This window comes from Tamandua tetradactyla, chromosome 7 (genome assembly GCF_023851605.1).
Source record: "Tamandua tetradactyla isolate mTamTet1 chromosome 7, mTamTet1.pri, whole genome shotgun sequence".
NCBI classification, from domain to species: domain Eukaryota; kingdom Metazoa; phylum Chordata; class Mammalia; order Pilosa; family Myrmecophagidae; genus Tamandua; species Tamandua tetradactyla.
This window is the reverse complement of record NC_135333.1, coordinates 114,281,718-114,289,965: the sequence shown is the minus strand read 5'-3', so window position 1 is coordinate 114,289,965 and position 8,248 is coordinate 114,281,718. Positions and strand designations below refer to the sequence as shown.

At 37.9% G+C, this 8,248-nt stretch overlaps 1 pseudogene; it reads left to right on the top strand.

The window, feature by feature from the left end:
- Nucleotides 1-1,112: 1,112 nt before the first annotated feature.
- LOC143690588 (integrator complex subunit 13 pseudogene) lies at nucleotides 1,113-3,017 on the top strand (annotated as a pseudogene).
- Nucleotides 3,018-8,248: the final 5,231 nt, after the last annotated feature.

Here is an 8,248-nt window from a genome sequence, read left to right as displayed (position 1 = left end):
CCAGCTGATGAGTGGTTCACCTGGGATTTCAGCCCAGACAGTCCGGCTCAGTGTCTGTTTCCTAGATGGGCTGGCCTCGGCCCCTCCTGGAGCAGGGTCCCTTCTTTCCTCCCCGGCTCACTCTGGGTCTGGCACTTGCCACACCCTCCTCAAGTCTGCAGGGCCAAGGTGCCCTCAAAGGCCTCGCTCCTCACGGGGAGGGCAGGGGAGGAACTGGGAGAGAAAGAAGCTTTGTGTCTGGTTGGAATTCCCCTCAAATCCTCAGCCAAGGTGGGAGGTAGATAGGGTTGCGGGAAGGAACCGGGAGAAAGCGCCCAAGTCCGGACGCAGTGGGAGCGCGGAGAGGGTTTGACAAGCGCTGGCGAGAAGAGGGACCAATGCTTAGCAGGGTTTGGAAGCCGTGTCCCGGTTCTGCGCCTGTCTCGGCTCATTGCTCCAGCAAACCGCGTGAAGTCAATTTACAGTCCACTCCCCACTTTCCCTCTGCCGCGTCCTCAGATCCGTGGACACGGGCATGCCCTGCCGCCACCCCGCCTCCCACGTGCCCCCGTGGAATCGGTGAGTGGGTCCCCAGCCCTGGGGGCTCAGGGCCGTCCCCGCCCTGAGTGAGGCGCCTGGTTTTTCCTGGGACTTCTGGGGGAACCCAGGATACCTGCAACCTCCTTCCCCGTTCCTCAGGTCACAAAGGAGAGTTCTTTTCTATCACCATTCCCAAAGGGAAACATCTCAGGGTGTGTGTGCGTGTGTATGTAAGGATTTAATAGTTAAAAAGCAACTTTATGGGTTTTTCTTTCTTTCTTTTTTTTTAGAAAATAAATGCAAAACATTCCACATACCCATTTTTTAAATTAAGCTTTTTATTTTGAAATAAGTTGTAGACTTGCATGCAGTTGTAAGAAGTAACACAAAAAAGATTTTAGGAAGCCTGGAAAGTACCGGTGTGCTTGGAGATGAGCGGGGGTGGGGGTGGGGTGGGGTGGGGGGGTGGAGCAGAGTCTCCTCTTTTTGGTACCAGACATGCGCTGACCCTCTCCACCCAGCCAGCAGCCTTTTCCAGACATGATGTGGTCCATAGCCTCTGTTCATTTTCACTGCAGGACCAGGCACGAAAGCTAAAACAAAATGAAGATTTTTTTCTGAATCTCATAAAACCATATTTGCTGTAGATCACTGCCCTTACATGGCAGTATCGTGCAGATAGCATGCTGATTTTGATATGCTGGGGAAGAATAAGACCCAAGCAATCACCCCTATGGCTCCCATATCTAAATCATTGTGGACTTGCTCAGAAGACTCTTCTATGGAATATTTTAGTATAATGTATGATGTATTTTCTTTAAAAATTTGGTGAATTTCATTGTGAGTGACTCTGGAGCACAGCTTTTGAATTCTTGGACTCAAGAGGACCAAAATTTGCAGGAGGTGATGGCAGCATTGGCTGCTGCCGTTGAGTCTTCTAATCCTTGGATAGAGTACCAGAAGGAACATCAATATCTGCAGCAGCAGTCAAGAAGGCCCCACTATCGGATATGTGTCCTGTCTGTATGCAGTACTTTGCATGGCCTAGTTGTAGCGGTGGAAACCCTTTGCCAAATTATAGCATCCCAACATGAGGCTCATACTCTACTAATGGAGAATGCAGAATGTGTTGGAAATAGAGGATGGATAATTTATATTACTAATGCAAAAAGTGACAGTCATGTGTGAATGCTTGAGGACCGTGTCCAAGAAATAATTCACGAGCATAATAAGCTTGCTGCGAATTCAGATAATCTCATGCAGATTCAGAAGTGGGAGCTGGTCTTGACACATACCTACCAAGTTGGGAAAGACAGCCTTGTGTCTGATCGTCCTAAAAAAGATTTGTCCCCAGGTTTAACCAGTTACCTCTATCGTGTTCGTGCAGGATGCCATCTGCCACCAAATTGGGTATTTAGTACAGCAGCATTTTGACTTGGCATCAACTGCTATTACAAATATTCCAATGAAGGAAGAACAACCTGCTAACACATCAGCCAATTGTGATGCAGAACTACTCCATCACCAAGACGCACGTGTCGATTTCCTGAAGAGTGGTGATGCCCGCCTAGGCAGCAGCAGTAGAGAAGCCACGTTTAAAGAAACAATAACTTTAAGTGGTGCACGCCAAGGACAAACAACATTGAATCACTCTTGCACTGGAGCTTATCGAATTTCACCTGTAGATGTAAATAGTATACCTTCCTTCTTCTTTACTCATTTTCTTCTGAATGGTCTTTCTGTTTTATTGGAACAACCAAACAAGTCAGATTCCAGAGTCATTACTCATGAGCTTAGTAGTCATGGAGGAGAAATATTTTTGCATGTCTTTAGCAATACTCAATCCATTCTAGAAGATCCTCCTTCAATCAGTGAAGGGTGTGAAGGGAGAGTTACAGACTACTGAATTACAGATTTTTGTGAATTTATGAGGGAAAACAGATTAACTCCTTTTTTGACCCCAGATAGAAGATCATTGGAAGTCTTGAAATCCCTTTGAAATTAGCAGATCAGTTAGAAAAACACCCATTACTGGCCTATGATTATTTCACAAACCAACATTTTCAATATGTGAGTGGCATAGTTCCATTAGTCAGTGATGTTGTGAGAGTCTTTGACAGAAGATATGATAAGCTGTCAAAAAACAGTATGCAACTTAGTTGATATGAAAAGACAAAAACAATCCTCTGCCCATTTCCACGGTTGGTACAAGAGGAAAAGGCCCAAAGAGAGATGAAAACCGTATATGTGGAATGAATTAGAAACCCTTGTCAGAGTCCATATTAACAGCCCAGAGAAACATCAAAGCATTCTGAAATGTCTGATGGCATATGGAAGCAAACTCCCCCAAAGAAGAATAATGGAAGAAATGAGGAGGAGAGAGGGAGGGCAAAGAGGGTAAGTCAGAGAAAGCAACGAAAGATTATGAACAAGAAAAATCTTGACCAGATTCAGAGACATTAAAAGGTATGGCACATATGTCGAAAATATACATTTGAGATTTGTCCTTCTAAATAACACAAATTTATTTTATAGTAAAGGATGTTCCTCTGGAAGTATTTATTTAAAAAATTTGCAGGAAGTCGCCTTGGGAGAATGGTGAGAAAGAGGGAAAATTCAACTTCCCCAAGTGGAGAACTATTGATACTCTCACAAGCAGTGGGGACGACCAGAGCAACAGGCTGAGCCCCCAATCTTGGGGTTTGTTCATATGAAACTTAACCCTGCAAAGGACAGGCTAAGCCTACTTAAAATTAGGCTTAAGAGTCACCCCAGAGAACCTCTTTTTGTTGCTCAGATGTGGCCTCTCTCTCTCAGCCAACACGACAAGCAAACTCACCGCCCTCCCCCTCTCTACATGGGACATGACTCCCAGGGGTGTGGACCTTCCTGGCAATGTGGGACAGAAATCCTAGAATGAGCTGGGACTCAGCACCAAGGGATTGAGAAAACTTTCTCGACCGAAAGGGGGAAGAGAGAAATGAGACAAAATAAAGTGTCAATGGCTGAGAGATTCCAAAAAGAGTCGAGAGGTTATCCTGGAGGTTATTCTTGTGTGATAAATAGATATCACCTTTTTAGTTGAGAGAGTATCAGAGAGGCTGGAGGGAGCTATCTGAAAATGTAGAGCTGTGTTCCAGTAGCCATGTTTCTTGAAGATGATTGTATAAGGATATAGCTTTCTCAATGTGACTGTGTGATTGTGAAAACCTTGTGTCTGATGCTTCTTTTATCAACCTTATGGACAGATGAGTAAAACATATGGATTAAAAATAAATAATAGGGGGAATAAATGTTAAAATAAATTTGGTAGATTGAAATGCTAGTGATCAATGAAAGGGAGGGGTAAGGGGTATGGTATGTATGAATTTTTTTCTGTTTTCTTTTTATTTCTTTTTCTGAATTGATGCAAATGTCCTAAGAAATGATCATGATGATAAATATGCAACTATGTGATGATATTGTGAATTACTGGATATATATGTAGAGTGGAATGATCATATGGTAAGAATGTTTGTGTTTGTATGTTGGTACATTTAATAAATAAAATTAATTTAAAAAAGAAAAGAAAAAGATGTGTGCACTTTTCTATATGTATTTATACCTCAATAAAATGTTTACCTAATTATAAAAAAACTTTGCAGGCTTCTCTTTGCCAAATAAAACTGTGAAAATGTCTAAAATGTGAAACATTTGAGTATTACTTTAGGAATATGATGTTATTCTTTTGATGGCTATTAAAAACCTTCAAAATTTTATCAAATTTAGGTGAGATTTGCAATATTAAATGTAAAATTTGCCTATTAATCTGTATCACAGTGATTTTCCAAAAAAAGAAGAAGTTTGTTTTTTTTGTACTTTATTTAAAAATATTTTGCATGCATGCTTTTTTCCCCCCATGGGCAGGCACCGGGAATTGAACCTGGGTCTCCGGCATGGCAGGCAAGAACTCTGTGTGCTGAGCCATAGTGGCCCACCCTGCATGTATGTTTTTTGTCCATCTAAAAGCAGTTTTTAGATTGTTGGTATAAATTTATGTTTTCTAGTATTGTGATATAACAGTTTATTTTTTGCTAAAAATTTACCATCCATTGACTTTTTAGATCATATAGAAAAAGAAATAAAAAGGAGATTTTTTTTTAAGGAAAAAAAAAAAGAAGTAATACAAAAAGATCCTGTATGTCACCCAGCTTCCCCCACAGTAACATCTCCTGAAAGTATAGAACAATTTCACAACGAAGATATTGACATAGATGAAATTAAGATACAGAACAATTCCATCACCTCATGTTATCATATCATGAGGGATAAGGATCCCTCATGTTGTCTTTGTAGAACCACACTCTTTTTTTGCCCTCCTAAGCCATCCCATTTAACTCTCAGCAACCACTAATCTATTCTTCATTTCTATAATTTTGTCATATCAAGAATGTTATGTAAGTTGAATCAAACAGTATATAATCTTTCGGGATTGGCTTTTTTTTTTTTTCACTCTACATAATGCTCTGGAGATTCATTCAGGTTGTTACAATGTATCAATAGTTCCTTCCTTTTTATTGCTGAGTAGTAATCCTTGGTATGGACAGAGATGCCACAGGTGGTTCAGCCAATCACCTGTTGAATGATGTCAGGATCATTTTCAGTTTTTAGCTATTACGAATAGAGCTGCTATCAATATTCTTGTACAGGTTTTGTATGGGAATAAGTTTTTATTTCTTTGAAATAAATGCCCAGGAGTGCAATTGCTGGGTGGTATGGTAGTTGCATGTTTAGTTTTTTTGAGGAACAGCCAAACTGTTTTCCAAAGTGGCTCTGCGATTTCACATTCCCACCAGCAATATATGAATGATACAGTTTCTCTTCACTAACATTTAGTGTTATTTATTTTAAGCAATTTGGTAGGTGTATAGTGATATCTCACTATGGTTTTAATTTGCATTTCTGTAATGGCAAATAATGTTAAACATCTTTTCATGTGCTTATTTGCCCTCTGTATATCCTATTTGGGGAAATGTCTCTTCATGTCTGTTGTCCATTTTCTAATTGTAGTGTTTGTTATTTTATTGTTGAGTTTCGAAAGTTCTTTATATATTCTAGATATCCCTTATTGGATGTGTGTTTTGCAAATATTTTCTCCCAGTCTGTTGCTTGCCTTTTTTTGTTTTTCTTTTTTAACATTGTGCTTTGTTCAATTTTAAAATTTTAATTGTGGTGGCATATATAAAGCATGAAACTTCTCATTTTAACCACATTCAAGTATACAATTCAGGGGTATTAATTATATTCACAATGTTATGCTACCATCATAGCTATTACCATACCATTACCAAAACTTTTTCATCACTCTTCAAACAGAAACTCTGGACCATTATATTGCCTGTCCTTTCATCCTTTTTAACAGATTCTTTCACAGTGAAAACATTTTTAATTTGATGAAGTCCACTTTATCATTTTGTGGATCATACTTTTGAGGTCAAGCCTAAGGACTCTGCCTAGCCTTAGAACCCAAAGATTTTCTTCTCTGAGTCTTTTCTGAAAGTTTTATAATTTTATGTTTTGCATTTAAGTCATAGTCAACAATGAATTGTTTTGTATAAGGTGTGAGACATAGGTTGAGGTTCTTTTTTTTTTTCTTCTGCTTATAGATATCCAATTGCTCACCCCATTTGTGGAAAAGTCTATGGTTTCTGTATTAAAATGCTTTTGCACTTTGTCAAAAATCACTTGGGTATATTTGTGTGGGTCTGTTTCAGGTTTCCTATTGTATTCCATTGACCTATGTATCCCTTCACCAACATTGTACAGACTCGATTACTGTAGGCGTATAAATCAAGTTTTCAAATGATGTAGGCTGATTCCTCCCACTTCTTTTCATAATTGTTTCAACTATTCTACTTCCTTTGCTTTTCCAAATAAATTTTAGAATAATCTAGTCTATGTCTACAAAAATCTTGCTGTGAATTATGAATTGCATGAAACCTATATATCAATATGGGGAGAATAGAAGTTTTTACTATGTTGAGACTTCCAATCCATGAACATGGTATATCTCTCAATTTATTTAGATTTTCTTTTATTTCTTTCATAAGTGCTTTGTAGTTTTCAGCAAAAAGCCCTGTACATATGTCTTAAGATTTAGACCTAATATTTCTCTCTTGTTTTGGGGGGCCAATTGTAAATCATACTGAATTTTTAATTTTGGTGTCCATGTGTTCATTACTAGTATACAAAACTACAACTAATTTTTTTCATGAGTATCCTGTGACCTTGCTGAGCCCATTTATTAGTTCTAGTAATATATTGTTTCTAGATTCCTTCAGAATTTCTATGCAAAGAGTCATGTCATCTGCAAGGAGGGACCGTTTTATTTCTTCTTTTCTAAACTATATACCTTTTAGTCCCTTTTCATGCCTGATTTCACTGTTTAGACCTTCCAGAACTATGTGGAATAAGAACGATAAGAAAGGACATCCCTGTATTATTTAGCGGGAAAGCATTCAGTCAGTCTTTCACCATTAAATAATGTTAATGATAGGCTTTTGGTAGACACTCGTTATCAAGTTGAGGAAGTTCCCCTCTATTACTATTTTCTGGGAGTTTTTGTCATGAATGGGTGTTGAATATTGTCAAATTGTTATGCACCAATTGATATGATCATGCAATTTTTCTTCTTAGCTAGTTAATATGGTAGATTACACGGAGTGATTTTCAAGTATGAACCAGCCTTGCATCACTGGAATAAACTGCACTTGGTTGTGTGTATTATTCCTTTTATATATTGCTGAATTCTATTTGGTAATATTTTGTTAAGGATTTTTGCATCTATGTTATGAGAAATATTGGTCAGTAGTTTTCTCATATATACTACATATTCTCACATATATATATACTCATATATATATAGTATCAGGTAATGTTGACTTTATAAAATAAATTGGGAAGTGTTCTCTCCTCTTTTGTTTTCTGGAAGAGATTGTATGGGCATGGTCATGAATTCATCTTTAAATGTTTGCTAGAATTCTCCAGTGAAACTATCTGGGCCTGGAGATTTCTGTTTTAGTGAGTATTTTTAAAAAGATATTTTTATTGTAAGCAACAAACAAACATACAAACATTCTTGACATACAAACATTCTATACATGGTGTACAATCAGTGGCTCACAATATCATCACATAGTTGTGTATTCATCACCATGATAATTTTTTTGAACATTTGCATCTCTCCAGCAAAATAAAGAAAAGAAAAAACTCATACATGTCATTCCCTTAGCCCTCTCTCTCATTAACTACTAGTATTTCAATCTACTCAGTTTATTTTAACCTTTGTCCCCCTTTTCATTTATTTTTTATCCATATTTTTTACTCATCTGTCCATAATGTAGATAAAGCGAATATCAGACACAAGGTTTTCACAATCACACAGTCACATTGCAAAAGCTTTATCATTATACAATCATTTTCAAGAAACATGGCTACTAGAGCACAGCTCTACGGCTTCAGGTACTGAAAACTGTTTCCTCTAGCCACTATAATACACTATAAACTAAAAAGGGGATGGCTATAAAATGCATAAGAATAACCTCCAGAATAACCTCTTGACTCAGTTTGAAATCTCTCAGCCACTGACACTTTATTTTGTCTCATTTCTCTTTTCCCCCTTTTGGTCAAGAAGATTTTCTCAATCTGTTTTGGGGAATCTTAAAATTATGAATTCAATTTCCTCAATAGT